The 17,522-nt window shown below is 33.8% G+C and overlaps 1 pseudogene; it reads left to right on the forward strand.

Moving 5' to 3' along the window:
* The first annotated feature begins 200 nt into the window (after window positions 1–200).
* On the forward strand, window positions 201–3,329 carry LOC122282494 (annotated as a pseudogene).
* The last annotated feature ends 14,193 nt before the right edge of the window (window positions 3,330–17,522 follow it).

Below are 17,522 nucleotides of genomic sequence, written 5' to 3' on the forward strand. Positions count from 1 at the left end.
GGTGCTGGACAGGAACCATCCACATACTTCTAAAGGCGATTGCCATGGAGATAAGGTACCAACTGAGTTTTCCAAAGAAGATAATTATCGGGTGTGAGTTTCACAGCAAGAATGTGAGAAAAATTGGCTTGTGGGAGGGGGGGGGGGGGAGAAATGATAGGAGGAGAATTTGGAGGGATGAAAGATGCTTCAGAATCGGATTCGGCCATGTACGATGAGTCCTTTTAGGCTTTGATACCATGTTAAAAATACTTCTGATACCATGTTAAAAATACTAAGCTCTGTATTGTATTTTTCTGCATATGGAGCAATTACATGATTGCCTTTTTATAGAGGTTGTGCTACAAAGAATCCAGAATGTTCTAAATACAAAAATAAGAGTGATCGGTTTGTACAATGACAGCTAACAAACGAGTGCAGTATTCAGGAGTGCATTGTGCATGCTCTGCAGAGTTTGTTACGCAGAGATAAGACTCAAATTCTTCTGCTGTGAGGTATTGTTGCTCATTGTGGGTGCAGGGGTAACTTTGTCCTTAACAATCGATCGTGTAGGACACAGATGATCAGGATCATAAAATCATGCAACAGGTTGAAGAATTGAAGGACGAGGTGAAGAGGATGCTAATTATAGCTCCTGGTAGTAACGATCAAACGCTTTCAGAAAAGCTGGATTTGATTGATGCAATTCAGCACTTGGGTGTTTCATACCATTTTGAAAGTGAGATCGACGAAATACTGCAAAAAGCGCACAAAATCAACCCTCCTTGCTTTAATAACAGCAATATTATGGATCATGCTGCAGATGACCAGCTTAAACTTTACACCATTTCTCTTTGGTTTCGATTGCTTAGACAACAAGGTTATTACGTTTCATCCAGTACGTACGTACGTAATTCTCATTAATTTGTTCTTCAAAATCTCTATTGTTTTCTCCTTAGTTCGGTAAAACTAATAATATTCATGAAGTGAATGTATATATAACAGCATTCGATCCTCCCGCATTTGAACCCTACATGATCTACTGCATGATGCTAATATATCAGCATGATCAGCATTAATATTCAAATTAGATGAATTCTTTTTTTGTCTGTTTTGAGTGCTCGATCACTAAGTACTGGCTGTACGTGTGGTTGTGAAACAGACATTTTTAACGAGTTCAAAGATGACAAAGGTAGCTTTAAGGCATCCTTAATTTCTGATGTGAAGGGCATGCTGAGTTTATACGAGGCTGCCCATCTTGGCATAAATGGAGAAGACATTCTAGACGAAGCCCTTCCTTTCACTACCACTCATCTCGAGTCAGCTGTGAATAATCATATAAGACCCCACTTGGCAAAGAAAGTAAAGCATGCTCTCAATCGGCCCATCCGCAAAGCGTTGCCTAGGTTAGAGGGATTATATTACATCTCTATCTACAAAGAAGAAGATTCATACAGCGAAACTCTGCTCAAGTTTGCCAAGTTAGATTTTAATGTATTACAATCACAACATCAGAAGGAAATAGGCGGTATTACAAAGTAGACGGTCCAATTACTTGATATATATATATATATATCGATCGCTGAGGCCTTTTTTTTTATTTGGTCCTTGGCGCATGTATATATATTTTGGTTGTAAATGATCAGTCCTAAAATAGTTGTAAAAGAATTGTTCGTGTTATATATTACCAGATTTTATTTGATTGTCATAAATTATAATGTGAATTAAGTTAAGTCGAATTTCTCTTTCAGGTGGTGGAAAAATTTGGACTTCACTACAAAGCTGCCTTATGCGAGGGATCGAATTGTAGAGGGCTATTTTTGGATAGATGGGAGTGTTCTTTGAACCCCAATATTCTCTTGCAAGAAGGATTATGACCAAAGTAATAGGCATGGCATCGATTATAGATGATACCTACGACGCTTATGGTTCATATGCAGAACTCAAGCTCTTTACAGAAGCAATTGAAAGGTTAGGTCGAGCACAATGCTCATATTATAATTTGGTTTATAATTCCATTTTCCATTAGAAATTTAGTTTATAGTTTAAAAGCTTTTCTCTGTCATATACATAATTAAGATGGTGAGAAGGAAATTCTTCTTGTTTGAGCTTCAGATGGGGCATTAGCGCCATAGATATACTTCCCGAGTATATGAAACTAATTTATCAGGCACTGCTAGATGTTTACGATGAAATTGAAGTAGAGACTGCGAAAGATGGTAGACCATTCTGTAGCCATTATGCGAAGGAATCAGTAAGCCAACAATTCCTGTTTTACTACGAACTTTTTTTTTTTTCTTTTGGACGAACAACTTTACATTGACGTTGGATATATATTTGCTTTGCAGATGAAAAAACTAATCCAAGCTTACCTTATCGAAACCAAGTGATGCAACGAAGGCTATGTTCCAACAATGGAGGAATACATGTCTAATGCCATGCCGACGTGAGGATATCAAATGCTAGCCACAACTTCCTTTCTTGGCATGGGAAATATTGCAGACGAAGAGGTCTTTAAATGGGTATTCAATGACCCTAAAATTCTGAGAGCTGCAACAATCATTTGCAGACTCACGGATGACATTAGGGGCCATAAGGTATAACGAAATACTTGTCATTTTCCCTTTGATATTTCACCCAGGCCAACATCATTTTTTTTTGTTGTCACTTGCGGTTTGAGCAAAGAAGAGCACATGTTGCGTCAGCGGTTGAATGCTACATGAAGCAGTACGGTATTTCGGCAGAGGAAGAGGTATACAAATTGTTCTGGAAAGAAGTTGCAAAAGCATGGAAAGATATCAATGAAGAGTTCATGAACTCGACTGCAGATCGTGTGATCCCGATGCCCATCCTTGAACGTGTTCTGAATCTTGCTCGTGTGATAGATTTGCTATACAAGGAGGACGATGCGTATACTAATTCTCATTTGATGAAAGATTATGTTGCCTCCTTGTTCGTAAATCCTCTTGTGCTACAGTGATCGATGCACATACACCAGTAGGGTTACCATTCACCATGCTACGTACCTGTTCCCTTAAAATAAAGGCTCGATCTATTTCGATTGCCCGCGGTCTGCAATACATGCACCGTAAGTACTGTTATTTGTGCTTGTTGTCTTAATGTAATCATCAATAAATGGAATAAGGTGAGAACTGGTGGATGAAGGAAGATCAACAATATGTATGCTAAGATAATATTGAATCGATATCATGGAACACGAGTTTTGAGTCCTTGGAGTTATATATCTTCGATGTATTTACTATCAAGTATTACTTCACTTAAACTCACGAGGATATATATATATATTAATTATAAAGTGCATCATGTCACATTGTTGACACGTGATCTTATTAACATGTCCAATAATCAGGATGTTCCAGCAAATTAACCGAGCGAAGTCTGAAGGCTCGCTGCACATGATCAGAGCTTCAAGGTCCTAATTTGCAATTAATAGATCAAAATTCTTCATGACATGAATTAAACCCGAATGTTCCAGCATGTGGATCAAGGATTTAAACACGTACGTGCATTAAATAAAGAGGGAGAGATCAGAATTAGAAAAATCTAATACCAAAGACTCATAATTAATCATGGATTATTATATTATATTATGGTTCTTAAAAACTCTCAAACATAGGAGTACTGTTGCACAAATGATTGCGTAGGGATTTTGCTTGGTCCCTTTTTTCTTTCGTTGTTAGTTGGGCTAGCTAGCTTGATGCACCCCGGTACTATACCAGTAGGCAGCAAGAAAAATATAGTGTTCAATTAAATAGGAATAATTAATGACTACTGAGGATTTATGGCTTAATTTCATGTTCGGTCGACAACTAACTACGGAAGGGCAATAACTTTTTCTCCCTTAAAAGATGGAAGCGCTGAGGAAACCTACGAGGCATCAAACAGAGAGTGTAATAAGCGAAACCCCCCGACCCCCCCCCCCCCCCCCCCCCCCCCCCCCCCCCCCAACACCAAAAAAATCTCTTTCTCACTACAAGAAAATACGCATTTTTCAACGACATAAATAGTCACAAAAGAGTCATAAAATCGCTGGAAATAGCTATAATTAGCGATTTCTTAACCGCTGGATGTTAGTCGCAATTGTATACTCACTTATAAATTAGTCTAGCGATAGTCAAAAATCGCTATAAATGTTCTACTATTTCCAGCGTTTTTTGCCACTGGAAATAGAAAAAAATTCGCTGATCTTATAATTCTGTTTTGACTATAAATCGCCGAGAATAAATTTTTCAGCGTAATATAATAGTCGAGAATAACTACAAATTTGCTAAAAATATCAGTAAATATTTGTAGCGTATTCGGAGAACGCTGGAAATATTCCAGTATTATTTTCAGCACTTTTAGATTACGTTGACAATACTTTTATTTCCAGCGGTACTAAACGCCAACAATAGTGTATATTTTCAGCGTTTAAGCTCTACGTTGAGAATATATTATATTTGCAGCGGTTTCTAACGTTGGAAATAAACTTCCAGCATTGTATATTAATGTTACTTGCAGTAGTGAGGGATCGCTGGAAATAAATTTGCGGGTAGAATTTTTTATTCCTAGCGAATGATGTAGCACCGAGAATTCTGCTGTTTTACACCTACCTAGTCCGTAAATTGGAATTGCTTTTGACTACCTAATTGACATCCAACTCAGATCACAACATATATTTCTGAAATATATTTACAAACATTCCATTTAGATCCAAATACCATACCATTTAACAACCATACCATTTTCTGTTAATATAAATTCATTCATCCAATACAATATTATGCGGATTCTTTTAGTTATAAGTAATACATTGGCTTGGTGCATTAATGGAAGGGAATTTTAAGTACTATAAACCTGAGCAACTAATCTGTTACACAAAATACATATGAAAATTTCCCAAATGTTCTTCTCTCAATAAAGACACAGCTGCACCCATGCGAGTAGACAAATGGTTAATCCTGAAAGTTCAACACCTTGTTGGCTGGAACATGTACAGCACAGCTGCACCCATGCGACTATACAAATAGGTTACGTACCCCTTCGATCCGTGTGGTCCAAACAAATGCAAGAGCTGGTAGGAACAAAAAAATTTAGTACGCAAAACGTACGATCAACATTATGATTCACAGCCTCTACATATTATATATATGCACTTGAAAATGTTGGGATACCCAAATCAGCATTACACCAAAATGATTTCTAGGTGGGTTACACATTTGTCTACTTATCTGCATATAATATATATATATATATATAAAACATCATACGAAGTTTTTCCTTATAAGATCTTATATCAGATTATGCTAACAACTCTATATAGACACATGAAAACTTATTACCTTAGCATAAACAGATTTCAACCTCTTCTAACTGTATTGTACTTAGAGATTAAGGCATTTACTCTATATAGACATATATATTGAAAGTATTTAAACAAACTGAATGTGTGCTTGTTTAGAAAACCCATAAAAACACTTACTGCAAACGATAAAGACCAAATTCTCCCATGCTTGTAAAATTTTGGACTTTCATGGAGTTGTGGTAGCTGGATTTAAGGAATTGTATGGGAAGGATAAAACCCAGTTTTCAGTCTACTGCAAAGAGGCAAAAAGATGCAGCTCAAACTGAATAAACTAGAGCTAAAATGAGTTAGGATAAAGCCCAAGACTCAAACTTAGTCGAGCCAAATAAAGTGAGAGAAATGTATGCCAAGGTTGAGATAGAAAATCTTCAAAAATGAATTGCAGAGTTCTAAGATGCTATGACTGGAAAAACTCAAGAAAGTATACAAGCTCCAGTGCACTGCATTCATATCAAACATTAAGGCAAGTACAAAAATGAACAGATGATAAAAGTGCTATGATGAGCACTTTGCTGCAGTTGGTAGCAAAGAACAAACAGATGTTACTTGGAAATAGGCTGAGCATTGCTTGGTCAATTCCAAGGAAAAGCAGAAAATCTTTATCTGGTCATGATAGTCAAATGGAGTATGGTAGGCTAATGGATTTTATAATTCTTAACTTTGTGCATGCTAGTTAGGGAAAACATGTTGTGTGTGTGGACTTGTGTGGTGTGCTTGCTATATTTTGCATGAATTTGTATGGTTGAAAAAGTGGCTTGTGACGTCAATTAGATTAAAAATGTAAGGTGTCTTGCAGTGCGGACATACCTTTGTGCCAATTTCAATAATTGCCCAGTTTTTGGCTTATTCATAACAAAGGTTGTGTATTGCCTGCATTAGTTGCTTTATTATAGAAATGGGCAACTATCCAATATCAGATGGGATTAATAGGGCAAGATGTTTATGTTAAGATGGTAAAAGTAGCGGCATATCAAATATTCTGCTACTTGAAAAATTATGAAAGATGGAGAAAATTTGTTATTTGGGTTGAGAACAACTTATAACTAGAGTGAATCTGGTAAGGAGAGATCTCTCTCTCTCTCTCTCCACCATACCTATTACCTCTCTCTCTCAATCCTTCATATCTATCTTCGGTCCAATTCTCACACACACAAAAATTCCCCCCCCCCAAATCTCCTCTCTCTCTCTCTCTCTAACCCTTCACATACATATTTTTTGAAAGGAAACTGTCATCATTCATTTATCAGAGAAACTTACATCCATGACCGAATATGTTTTGGGATGTCCTCATATCAACATGAATCATAAATCAAAATAATGCATTTCGAACTCCACCAGTACACTATTTCCTTTTGTGACTAGTCTGATTTTCATTGTTGCCGATATTCTCTACAGACAAACGTTCAAGAGACAACACTCTCTACCCAAAAAGAGACTCGACCTCACCATTTATAAAAAAAGGACTCAACCTTTATAGACAAACATTCGAGAAATGAACACTTTTTAATAAACAATAAAGAAACAAAAAAAAAACAGTAAGATAAATGCGAAAAAGGACGAATTACTATTTGAACCAACTCTGATAGACTTCATAATCTGTGATGGTCAATAAAGGCAACACACTTGTCCATTTTTAGCCACAAAGACTAGATCTAAAAGGTTTGGTGGTGGCGAGTCCAATGATCTAGTGTGTGTGTCGAGAAGAGTTACCGGAAGGAGTGGCGCGTGAGGACCATGCGCAGATGTGGGTGGCACGTGAGAACCACGAGCAGTGATTTTTGCAAAACCACCACTTTTGACTTAAGAATCTGCATATGCTGAGTGTGTCTCTGAGGAGTTGACAGAAAGCTGTAAATCTATCTTTTTCAGCTTTAAAAAAAGTAAAATAAAACTAAACAAAAGAAATCTTGATAGATAAGGTGGGCGAATGGAGGAAGGAGGGAAGGAATGGAGGAGGAGGAAGCCGAGGCCTCCTCCCCTTCCAACGAAAATAAGATTTGGAGCTCTTGATTTTTTAAGAGAGAGAGGGGGGGAGGAGGCACCTAGGGTTTTCTTGGGAATGAAGTTACAACTTTTAACCCTCTGTATATATATACATATATATATATATTATTTTTATCTCTCTCTCTCTCTAAACCGTACATATATATATTTCTCTCTCTCTGTAACCTTAACCCATGGCCACTCCTCCGTACTGTTTCATCACCATCAACGATAATATTAGATAAATTCTCATCCTTCATAAATAGTAGATTTAATAAATTTTTTATATGAATTTGTTAATATTTAGTGTTGTGATTTGTTGACAATATGCCTAGTTGATTACGTTATTAGGGTCTATTGAAGATGAATTTACTATTCAAGTGTTAGTGGTAGCTAGGTATTAGCTAGAATTAATCTATGTTTATGTCATTATTATATGGTTAAGTGTAGACATTATTTATGTTGAATTAATAAGGGGATAGAGGCTGTGTATGTGCTGTCCGAAAGCTTATTTGCAACTTAAAAATTTGTTATTTATCAATTTTGGAGGATAATCTTTTAGGACAAGTCTAAATTCATGTTATTGAGGATTGTATGAAATTTTAAAGTTAAATGAGATAATTTTTAGAGTAGAAATTGACGGATTAAAATGACCTTGAAATAAGTTCCGAGTGACCGTTGGTGAAGGAATATCGTGACTATTTTGAGTACAATTCGAGGTAAGTGACTCTTTAATGAGTTTTTAATAAAAGAACTGTTGGTTTTGTTTAGATGGTGCACTTGGGTATTATATTTTAAACTTGTATAAACTTTAAATTTGTACACATTCTTATGCTATTTTTTCCCTGCTTGTGTGATTTGTGCAAATTTTGTAATGGTTGAAATGCTTGAAAAATTATATGTGGCTTATTAAATTTGGAAGTTAAATGTGATCATGCTATTTATTCTTGATCCCATGATATAAATGTCTTTGTGACATATTTGACGTCCCTCATGACGTGATGTCTTTGTAGCATGATATATTTGTGGTATATTGGTGATTTTCCTATTATCATGTGGCCTTGAATATGATATTTGGCCGAATATGTTGGTTAAGATAAAATTGTATTGCTCATATTATTTTATTGGGAACTTATTCACTTTCTTATATTTAAGAAAATTGCCAACTCACACACCCCCATTAAATTGCTATTTACTGAGCACGTGGCAACTCACCACTTTATTTAACATATTTTTCAGAGTTGTAGAAGTTTCTTCATTTGAAGTGATAGTTTTTGAGTCAAAGATTCAAAGTGGACTTGGTTTAGTCACTTGAGGTTGGAAGTTTTGGGGATTAACGATTTTGTTGCTTGAAGATGGTTTGGTTGTACAAAGAGTTTTCTTATGGTCATATTTTAGTTATTTTACAGTTTTTATTGGAGTATCTATATTGTAAATATTTAGAATTTAATGACTTAAGCCGAACTTGTGAATGGATTTTTTAGAATCATTATATTATAGTTGTGAATAGTTTAAAGATTGTGTATTAGATATATGTTTGTAAATAAGAAAAAAGTTTTAAAAATATAGGCAGAACTTTATCCTTTTATAATTTTATGTTTAGGGCGTTACAGAGAGCACCAACAATATAAAGAAAATTAGGTAATACCATCGTACGTAGACATGATAGCCTTCAAATATTTAAAAATAAAGATTTTAAAATTTTAAAAATAAAGTTATCAATCACATTTATTTTATTTTATTTATTTATTTATTTTTAAGTTATCATCACATGCAATATATAAGATAGCGATAAGAATATAAGATCATGAGGCAAGCTACTCATCATTCTACACCACACATTTTATATATTTTAAAATTATTTTTTATTTTATTTTATTCTTGTTAAACTAATTAAGTTGTTCTACTTATCAACTATACATCACATATTTGTTATAGGAAAACAAAAATTAAAATATGTATGATATCTAGGAATGATAAGTAGAATTATTGATATATATACATATATATATATATATATATATTTTCATATATTTTGAAATTCTTCTAGTGCAGCTTGTTTGAAAGGTTGCATGCATGAATTCCGATCCTAGCTGTACTGTTTGTAAGAAATATTCTAGTTTCTCAAGGGAAACTACACTATACTCTTTTAAATTAGTCGTGCCCTGAAATATTATTATTTATGTTAGAATAATGTTATATATATTCACTTTTATGTACTCTCTGCGTATTCCACTGATGTGATTAGCTATATCAATTTTTTTAATACTTAACCAATCACATCAGTGAAGTGTGTAAAAGATTACACAAAAGTGACTGCACAAATTATTTTTATTTATGTTATCACCTTCAATCTAGATATGTACACATATGTATATATGTATGTGTATGTATATATATGCATATATATATATTTGTATGTATATATATATGAGTAATGTTATATACAGTTTTAGGGTCAAAGTGTAAGTTTCGTACACTCTCTAGCTTTAAAAAAAAGTGGGCTGCAACATTAAAAAATAAATTTTTTTACTTGAGTTTGAGATTTATTCGTGTTTTTTTTAAAGGAGTACGTGAGATTTACATACCCTACAACTACAAATATTATATATATATATATATATATCGCACCACAATCGCTGCAGACGATCATCGAAATCAAAAATGACTTTTGGTAAGAAAACGACAATGTCTCGAGAAGACAAAATATGAGCACATGAGAAATAAGTACAAGCAATATCTTGAGTCTTTCTCCTTGTCTTTGCCTCTGTTTTGCTTCTAACTCACTTTAAATTTATAAACTTTAGATGGAAAAGAACAAGAACGGATAAAGCGGATCAAACCAAGAAGTATAACAATAGCGGGAGTGGTGGCAGTATCGGCAGCATTGCTAGAACTTCAAAAAACTTAAACGAAAAGAAAGCCCCACACAAAGGATGTATTTGGGGTGGCGCAGCTTGAAAAGATCAACTAGAAGAACTACAAAAGAAAGATGTAGCTGCAATTTTGTCACCACTAACTTGATTATAACAGAGAAATCTTCGTTTCTATCTTTGCCAATTCCAGCTTACCACCACTCTATCCGTCTTCATGTTCCATTCCCTTTCCTTCTCCATTCATGTCTGATCATTCATCATGAAATTTGTTAATTTAGTCACCTCAACCGGCACAAAACAATGATATAAAAAAATTCGAGCAAGATTGTGACGCCCCCAAATTCCGTTTGGGATCGGACAGACATTTGAAGCATCGAGACATGCAATACAAGGTTACCTGCCCCCGTTCATGACATATAAGATGCAATGTTCCTAATATGCATATAACAATATGCAATATTCGCAACGGATAAATTTTTTTCTTTAGCAATACTATGCACCAAATTGAAAATATCCCAAATACTTAAAACATACTTCATACATAAAAACCCATTGAACAACTAAAATCACAACACTAGTCCAAAATGGTTATGATCCAAAAAGTACTAGAGATGCAACTCAATCGTTCAAGTAGTAATTTACGTTAATTACTATATTAACATTGATGTCGCACCGTCGCTTAGTCAACTGTGTCTAGTTGATCAGCTCCTGATTTTCCTTTAGGTCCTGTAACAAGATCTACCATTCGGGGGGAATGGTAGTTGGGACTACCAAAGTGAGATTTGATTACAAATCTCAGTAAGTTAACAAAAAACTTCCACACAAGCTAATAATGCATGGATGACAGTAAAAACATAAATGCGTAATCAAATTCATAAGTAATTAAAGCATAACTTGGCGTACAACATAGTATAATTGACATAACTTAAATTGAAACATGAACTGAACTTGACTTGACATGAACTTGATCTGAAACTTGACTTAGCATGAACTTGCTTTGAAACTTGAATTAACATGAAAAATACATACTTCACAGTTATTGTGGCCCCATGTATTCTACGTGTAAATACATACTCCACAGTTGTTGTGACCCCATGTATTCTACACAAACTTGACTTAACATGAAAAATACATACTCCACAGTTGTTGTGGCCCCATGTATTCTACGTGTAAATACATACTCCACAGTTGTTGTGGCCCCATGTATTCTACGGAAACTTATTCTTTAACTGCTTAAATACATACTCCACAATTGTTGTGGTCCAATGTATTCTACGTATCACAATTGCTGTGTCTCACGTAGTGTATGCGCCACAATTGCTGTGACCCCATACATAAGTAATCAAGATGAAACGTGACTGGAATACAAAATGACTAAAGCCCTGACGTAATATAACGTGACTTGAACATAACTTGAAATACATGACCAACTTAAGATAGAAACATTTCGTAACATGGCATAACATATAATAGACAACATATTTAATATGACATACTTGCAACAGTGAATATTACATGACTTGACATACATGTAATAGATGGCATATTTAGCATGACGTACTTATAAGGTACAGTAATACATGACAGAATATATTATGTAACAGATAAAAATTGATGACAGAATAAATTCTGTATAATAGACAATTACGTGATAACTTGGCATGACATGACATATATGATAACACACATACATACACTGTAGTTCCTTTACTTAGCACACATACACAGTAGACTACTAGTAAGTTAAAAGCTAACTTACCTCGATCTCCGCGTTTCTTATAAAACTTCAAGTGCGATCACGAGGAACTGTAATTAGTGATTCTAAAAGTTAGAACTAAATTACTAATAATTTGAAATATGGAAAATATTAACTTAAAGAGTAAAATTTTTATTTTACTCTCTACATGTGGGAAAATGACCGTTTTACCCATAACTTAAGGATTTTGCATACTAACTCCAAAAGTTTCCAAAATTTACATTCCTCATGTAAATTTTGTCCTAAACTTAAATATCAACTCAAAAAAATTTAAAACAAAACACAACTATGAAGAACACACTATGACCGAAACATCCATAGGCCATTTCCCTTGATTTTTGTTGCAATTCCTTCCAACTTCAAAACTCATGCTTAAACCAAAATTTTGCAACAAACATCTTCCAATCCTAAGTTCAAAACCATACTTAAAACATCCATTTAGAAAAAACTAATAATTAACACCAAACTTTTTTGTAAAAAGATCCAAGCACTTGAATCACAAGTTTTGACCTTAAATCAAAACATCTCCAAGAATTTTAAAAATCAAATCTTACTTCTAACATATTCATAATATCATCCTAACATCAACCATGCTTTAAATCATCAAACTAAAGTCACCAAAATCACAAAATAACATTTGGAGTTTTTGGTTTTACACTTAGTCCAAAAACAGAAACTTTTTCCTCAACTAGTTTTGATAAATCTCTTGATCTATGACTTATAAATATATGATCTTCAAACCAAACCATCACATGATTTAAAAAGATGTCCTAAAACATATATAAGCTTCTAATTCAAGATCACATGGTTAGAAATTAACCAAAACATAAATTTAGTCAAGAATATCCACACTTTGGCTTATCTGAATATTTCTTTGCATAAAATTTCATATCTTTGAAACTAACATCAAATATCTTCAAAATAATAATATAACATGTATATAAGATTCTTAGGATCCTCCAATAAAATTATTAAAGTCATTAGAATAGGTTTAGACCACCAAAGAGTTAAACTTTCTCAAAACAGAAACTGTTTTTCTTCTTCCAGTTTCTAAATCTAAGAAAATCTTTCATCAAAACCTTTAATCATGCAAAAATCCTCAACCAATAGTCACATATACATGTTAACAATACTCCATAAAAATTTCAGACCAATATCTATCCATTAGCTTGGTCAAAAACTCCAAACTATAACATATTCTCCAGTTTATCTCCCAGAATGACCTTTCTATATTTTATATAATATTTGACTAACCAAATGATCTTCAAATGGGGCAAATAATATATTCATATAAACTAGACTAAAAAAGGAACAACTTATATGAAGAGACTTTATGATAAAACACTTACAAAAGCTTCGAAATGGGCGTGCAAAAGAACTCCTAAAAGCTGTCCGAGAGAAAGTATTTGATATTCTTTTAAAGGAACGTGTAAATGAAGATAAGTTTGTAAGTGATGGCTGAAGCTACTTATGGACGATATAAGGAAGATGATAAGGCTGTAGTTGAGAGTTGAGTGTAGTTTTCTCCTACCCAAAATATCTATAAAAGATTATCTCATAATATTCTATCCAATAATATCTACAAAAAAATCAACTTAAGATATTTTTATCTAATAATATCTATAAAAATCAACTCAAAATATTTTTACCCAATAATATTCACGAAAATTACCTCAAAATATTTCTTTTTATCCAATAATATCTACAGTTTTGAACAGACATTTTGTCCGAAAATATGAAAAAATGTTATTACGCCATAAGACTTTAAATAACCCTCCGAGTCTAATGGCACAAACCATAATACATTTTGACACTTCTAACTATCTCCAATAATAAAAAACACACTTCTGATACCATAGTAAATAATAACACTAACTATGTAGTTAGACAAAAACCTATACGATTAATGGATTCGTGAAAACTTATGGGGTTTTCACGAGGTTCCTAAAGTTAATAGAAATTTCACAATTGAATTTCTAACGGACTGTTACAAAGATAAATAGTTGTGGGTTTGAAGCCGGACGGTTAGGGATTTCAATTCCTAAGCAGGGCTGCATGCCTAGATTGTGGAACTCCCACGAGTAAGGGTGTAACCGATTCAATTTGATTCGGTTTTGGACAAAATTTGGTATTGAAACGGTATGTACCGATTTTGCATTTTTGAAAACCGATCATACACCGGTTACCCTCCTAAACTGGTACCTTTGGTTTTACCAGTTTCAGTCCGATTTTTCTGTTTTAATAATATTAGTATATATATTAGTATTAGTTATAGTGATTAGAATAACTACATTTTAGTATCTGTTATAGTGATTTTAATTTATTATAACTATATCATTGATAGTGATAGTATTATTATTATTACATCATTATTTCATATATAATTATTTAGTATAGTGATGTATATAGTAATTTATATATAAACTTAAAATATATCACTAATAGTAATATAGTATTACACTATTAGTATTAGGTCATAAAATGTAAATTGTAATTAATATACATTATATATTAATGTATATTAGTATTACTAATTTACTAATATACTTGTCAAAAAGAATATTTGAGAATTTATTAGGTCATAAAATATTATTAATATATATATTTTATGACTAAAGTGTTAATGGCTTGTTTTGTATACCTAAGGGCTAGGCTCTCAGTAGTCCAGATCTTTAGTTTCTTGGGTTTGCGATAACAAAGAGAAGATTGGAAAGGGTGGCTCTAGGACGGTCCGGGAAGCCTCCGATACCTAAATTAGCAATAACTCTCTTGATAGTTTGTGAAGTAACGAAAACAAAAAGTCAAATGCTTACTCGGAAGAATTTGATCTCTTTACCTAATGACTGGGGGGCCTTTTATACCTAGCCCTGAGGGTCAGATGGTCATACCCTGCAGCCTAGGGGGAAGGGAAGTCCTCTCGGAGCTCCCTTCGCCATACCGTCTTTAATGCGATGTGACCCTCTAGAATCAGTTATTAATGCGATGTGACTGTCTAGTAATCCCATTTAATACGGTGCGATATCCTAGTTCTGCTTTGGAGTCTCATCTCTTCCCTTTGGTGTGCTCCCTTCCCTTTCTTCTGGTCTGGTTTCTTGCACTTCTTTTGTAACATCCCATCTTAACCTGAATACGTATACCTGACTTACATGGGTTGCCGGTTCTTCTCAGATTGTTAAGGGGCTTTGTGGGCCTAGGCTAGGCTTCTCAGGTTCTCTAGTGTTCGGGCCAATCTTCGTGGACCTTGAGCCCTCAGCAAAAATCCCCCCAACATAAAGCATATGATCATATAAATTTTCATATTTAAGATTAAAATTTTATGTTATAAATTAGAACAACATTATTATAATAACATTATATTATATATAATTATAATTTATATTATTATATCTAAATTATATATAATACAAAAAATATTATATATAATATTAAAAAAATTAATTTAAAATATATAATTTAGTGAACTGGTTAGGTCCGGTCCTAAAAAGCATAGAATTGGAATTGGATCAGTACCGGTACCTGCCGGTTTTAGAGCTAAGGGAATTGGTCCCTGACTGGACCAATTCCACCAGTTTGGGTTGGACCAATTCTATTGTTTCGGGCCAGTCTGATCCGATTTTTTGATTTTTCAGTTAATTTTTACACCCTTACTCACGAGTATAATCTGGAAAATGAGAATTCTGGCATGGATCCAAGATTGACATTTCAGTTGAATTTGAATTTGTCTTATGAATCGGACAGCCCTATCTGACTCCCTATTACAGATTTAATATATTGATATGTGACGTGTACAAATGTTAGATGTATGATGTGCAATTTTCTCATTGGTTAACACTCTGTTTCTTTGCATATACAAATAGAGACTTTCTTGTAAAAGAATCATTAGAAATAAAAGTAAAGACTTCTTCTCCGAGCCGAGATCTTCTTTCTTTCCCTTCTTTATTTCATGGTATTAGAGTGGTTACCTTGAGAAGGTCCACTGCCATGCCTTCTTTCGCTTCCGTTTCTCTGAACTTGGATAATTTTGCAAGTACTTATCACTTACAGAATGGTGATTTGCCAGGCACCATGTTGGTGTCTCATGCCCTCATTGGAAAAAATTATCATACATGGAGCAGATGGATGTTGATGGCTTTGAAAGCAAAGAATAAAATTGGGTTTGTAAATGGGTCAATTGTTCGACCAGTTTTGACAAATCCTTTGTATGAGATGTGGGAACGATGTAATAACACGATTTTTTCTTGGATAATCAATTATGTGGCTAAGGTAATTGGTGGAAGTATTATTTGTGCAAAAAAAAGTAAAAGATATGTGGCAAGACTTGAAGAATTGATTCGCACAAGAAAATGGGCCAATAATCATTCAATTGCAGAAAGATTTATCAGCTTTAACACAAGAAGATATGTCCATAAGTGAGTATTGTACAATATTCAAGTGTTTATGGGATGAATTACTTGAATATAATCAAATACCTACTTGTTCTTGTGGTGGATTATGAAGATAGGCACCATGTCATATAGTTTCTGATGGGGTAAAATGAATGTTTTTCCCATGTGAGAGGGCAAATCTTGCTTATAGAGGCTTTACCCGATATCATTGAAGTGTTTTCTTTGATAGTTTAAGAAGAGAAGCAATTAGAAATTGTTTCTGGGAGAAAAAAAAAATATGGTAGATAATGTAGCCTTCATGAGCAAAAAAGTAGCAGAAAATACAAGATTCAATTTTGGAAAATAGCAGGCATGAAAAGAAAAAGAATTTCTGCACTCATTGTTGTATGAATAATCGTATAATTGATAGTGTTACAAGATATATGGCTACCCTCCAGGTTTCAAGCAGAATTCCACCAACTTTCAACAAAATAGAAAGTTCACAATAGTTAATCAAGTTACAAGCCAGACTTTGAGTACACCCTTCGAGATTTGTAATTAATTTCCTTTCTCTAAAGAAAATTGTCAAAGATTGTTGGATTTAATTGATCATTCATAGCCTACTAACACTAACAATATTAGTCATCAAGTAGCCAATGTCATTTCTAATTCCAAATCTTTATCAGGTATACCGTTCCATTCAAGCCTTTCTTCGTGTACTTCTTTTCCTACTTCATTATCTTACAGAAGTTGGATTACAGACATGGGAGCCACAGATCATATCATCCATTCAGTTGATATATTCACATCCACTACAAAATCGTTAAATACCTCACTCAAACTTCAAAGGGCGATACTCTACCTATTCCTCATCTTGGCATAGTTCAATTATTTGAAAATTTAATCTAGCAAGATGTACTTTGTGTACCATCTTTTTCATACAACTTACTCTCAATCAGTAAACTCGCTTCATCTTAGAAAAACTTTTTTTTTTTTACCTGATTGTTGCTTTCTTCAGGAACTTACCCCATGGAAAATGATTGGGATAGCTAGAAGATCAGCTGGCTTATACATTCTTCAAAGGTGTTAATGTTGTTAAGATCTACAACAAATCAAACATGGTGAATTCTGCTATATATAAATTCCAAAATTTGGCATAGAAGGTTAGGCCATCCTTCCATGTCTAGATTGTCAATCCT

This window comes from Carya illinoinensis, chromosome 11, assembly GCF_018687715.1.
Source record: "Carya illinoinensis cultivar Pawnee chromosome 11, C.illinoinensisPawnee_v1, whole genome shotgun sequence".
NCBI classification, from domain to species: Eukaryota; Viridiplantae; Streptophyta; class Magnoliopsida; order Fagales; family Juglandaceae; genus Carya; species Carya illinoinensis.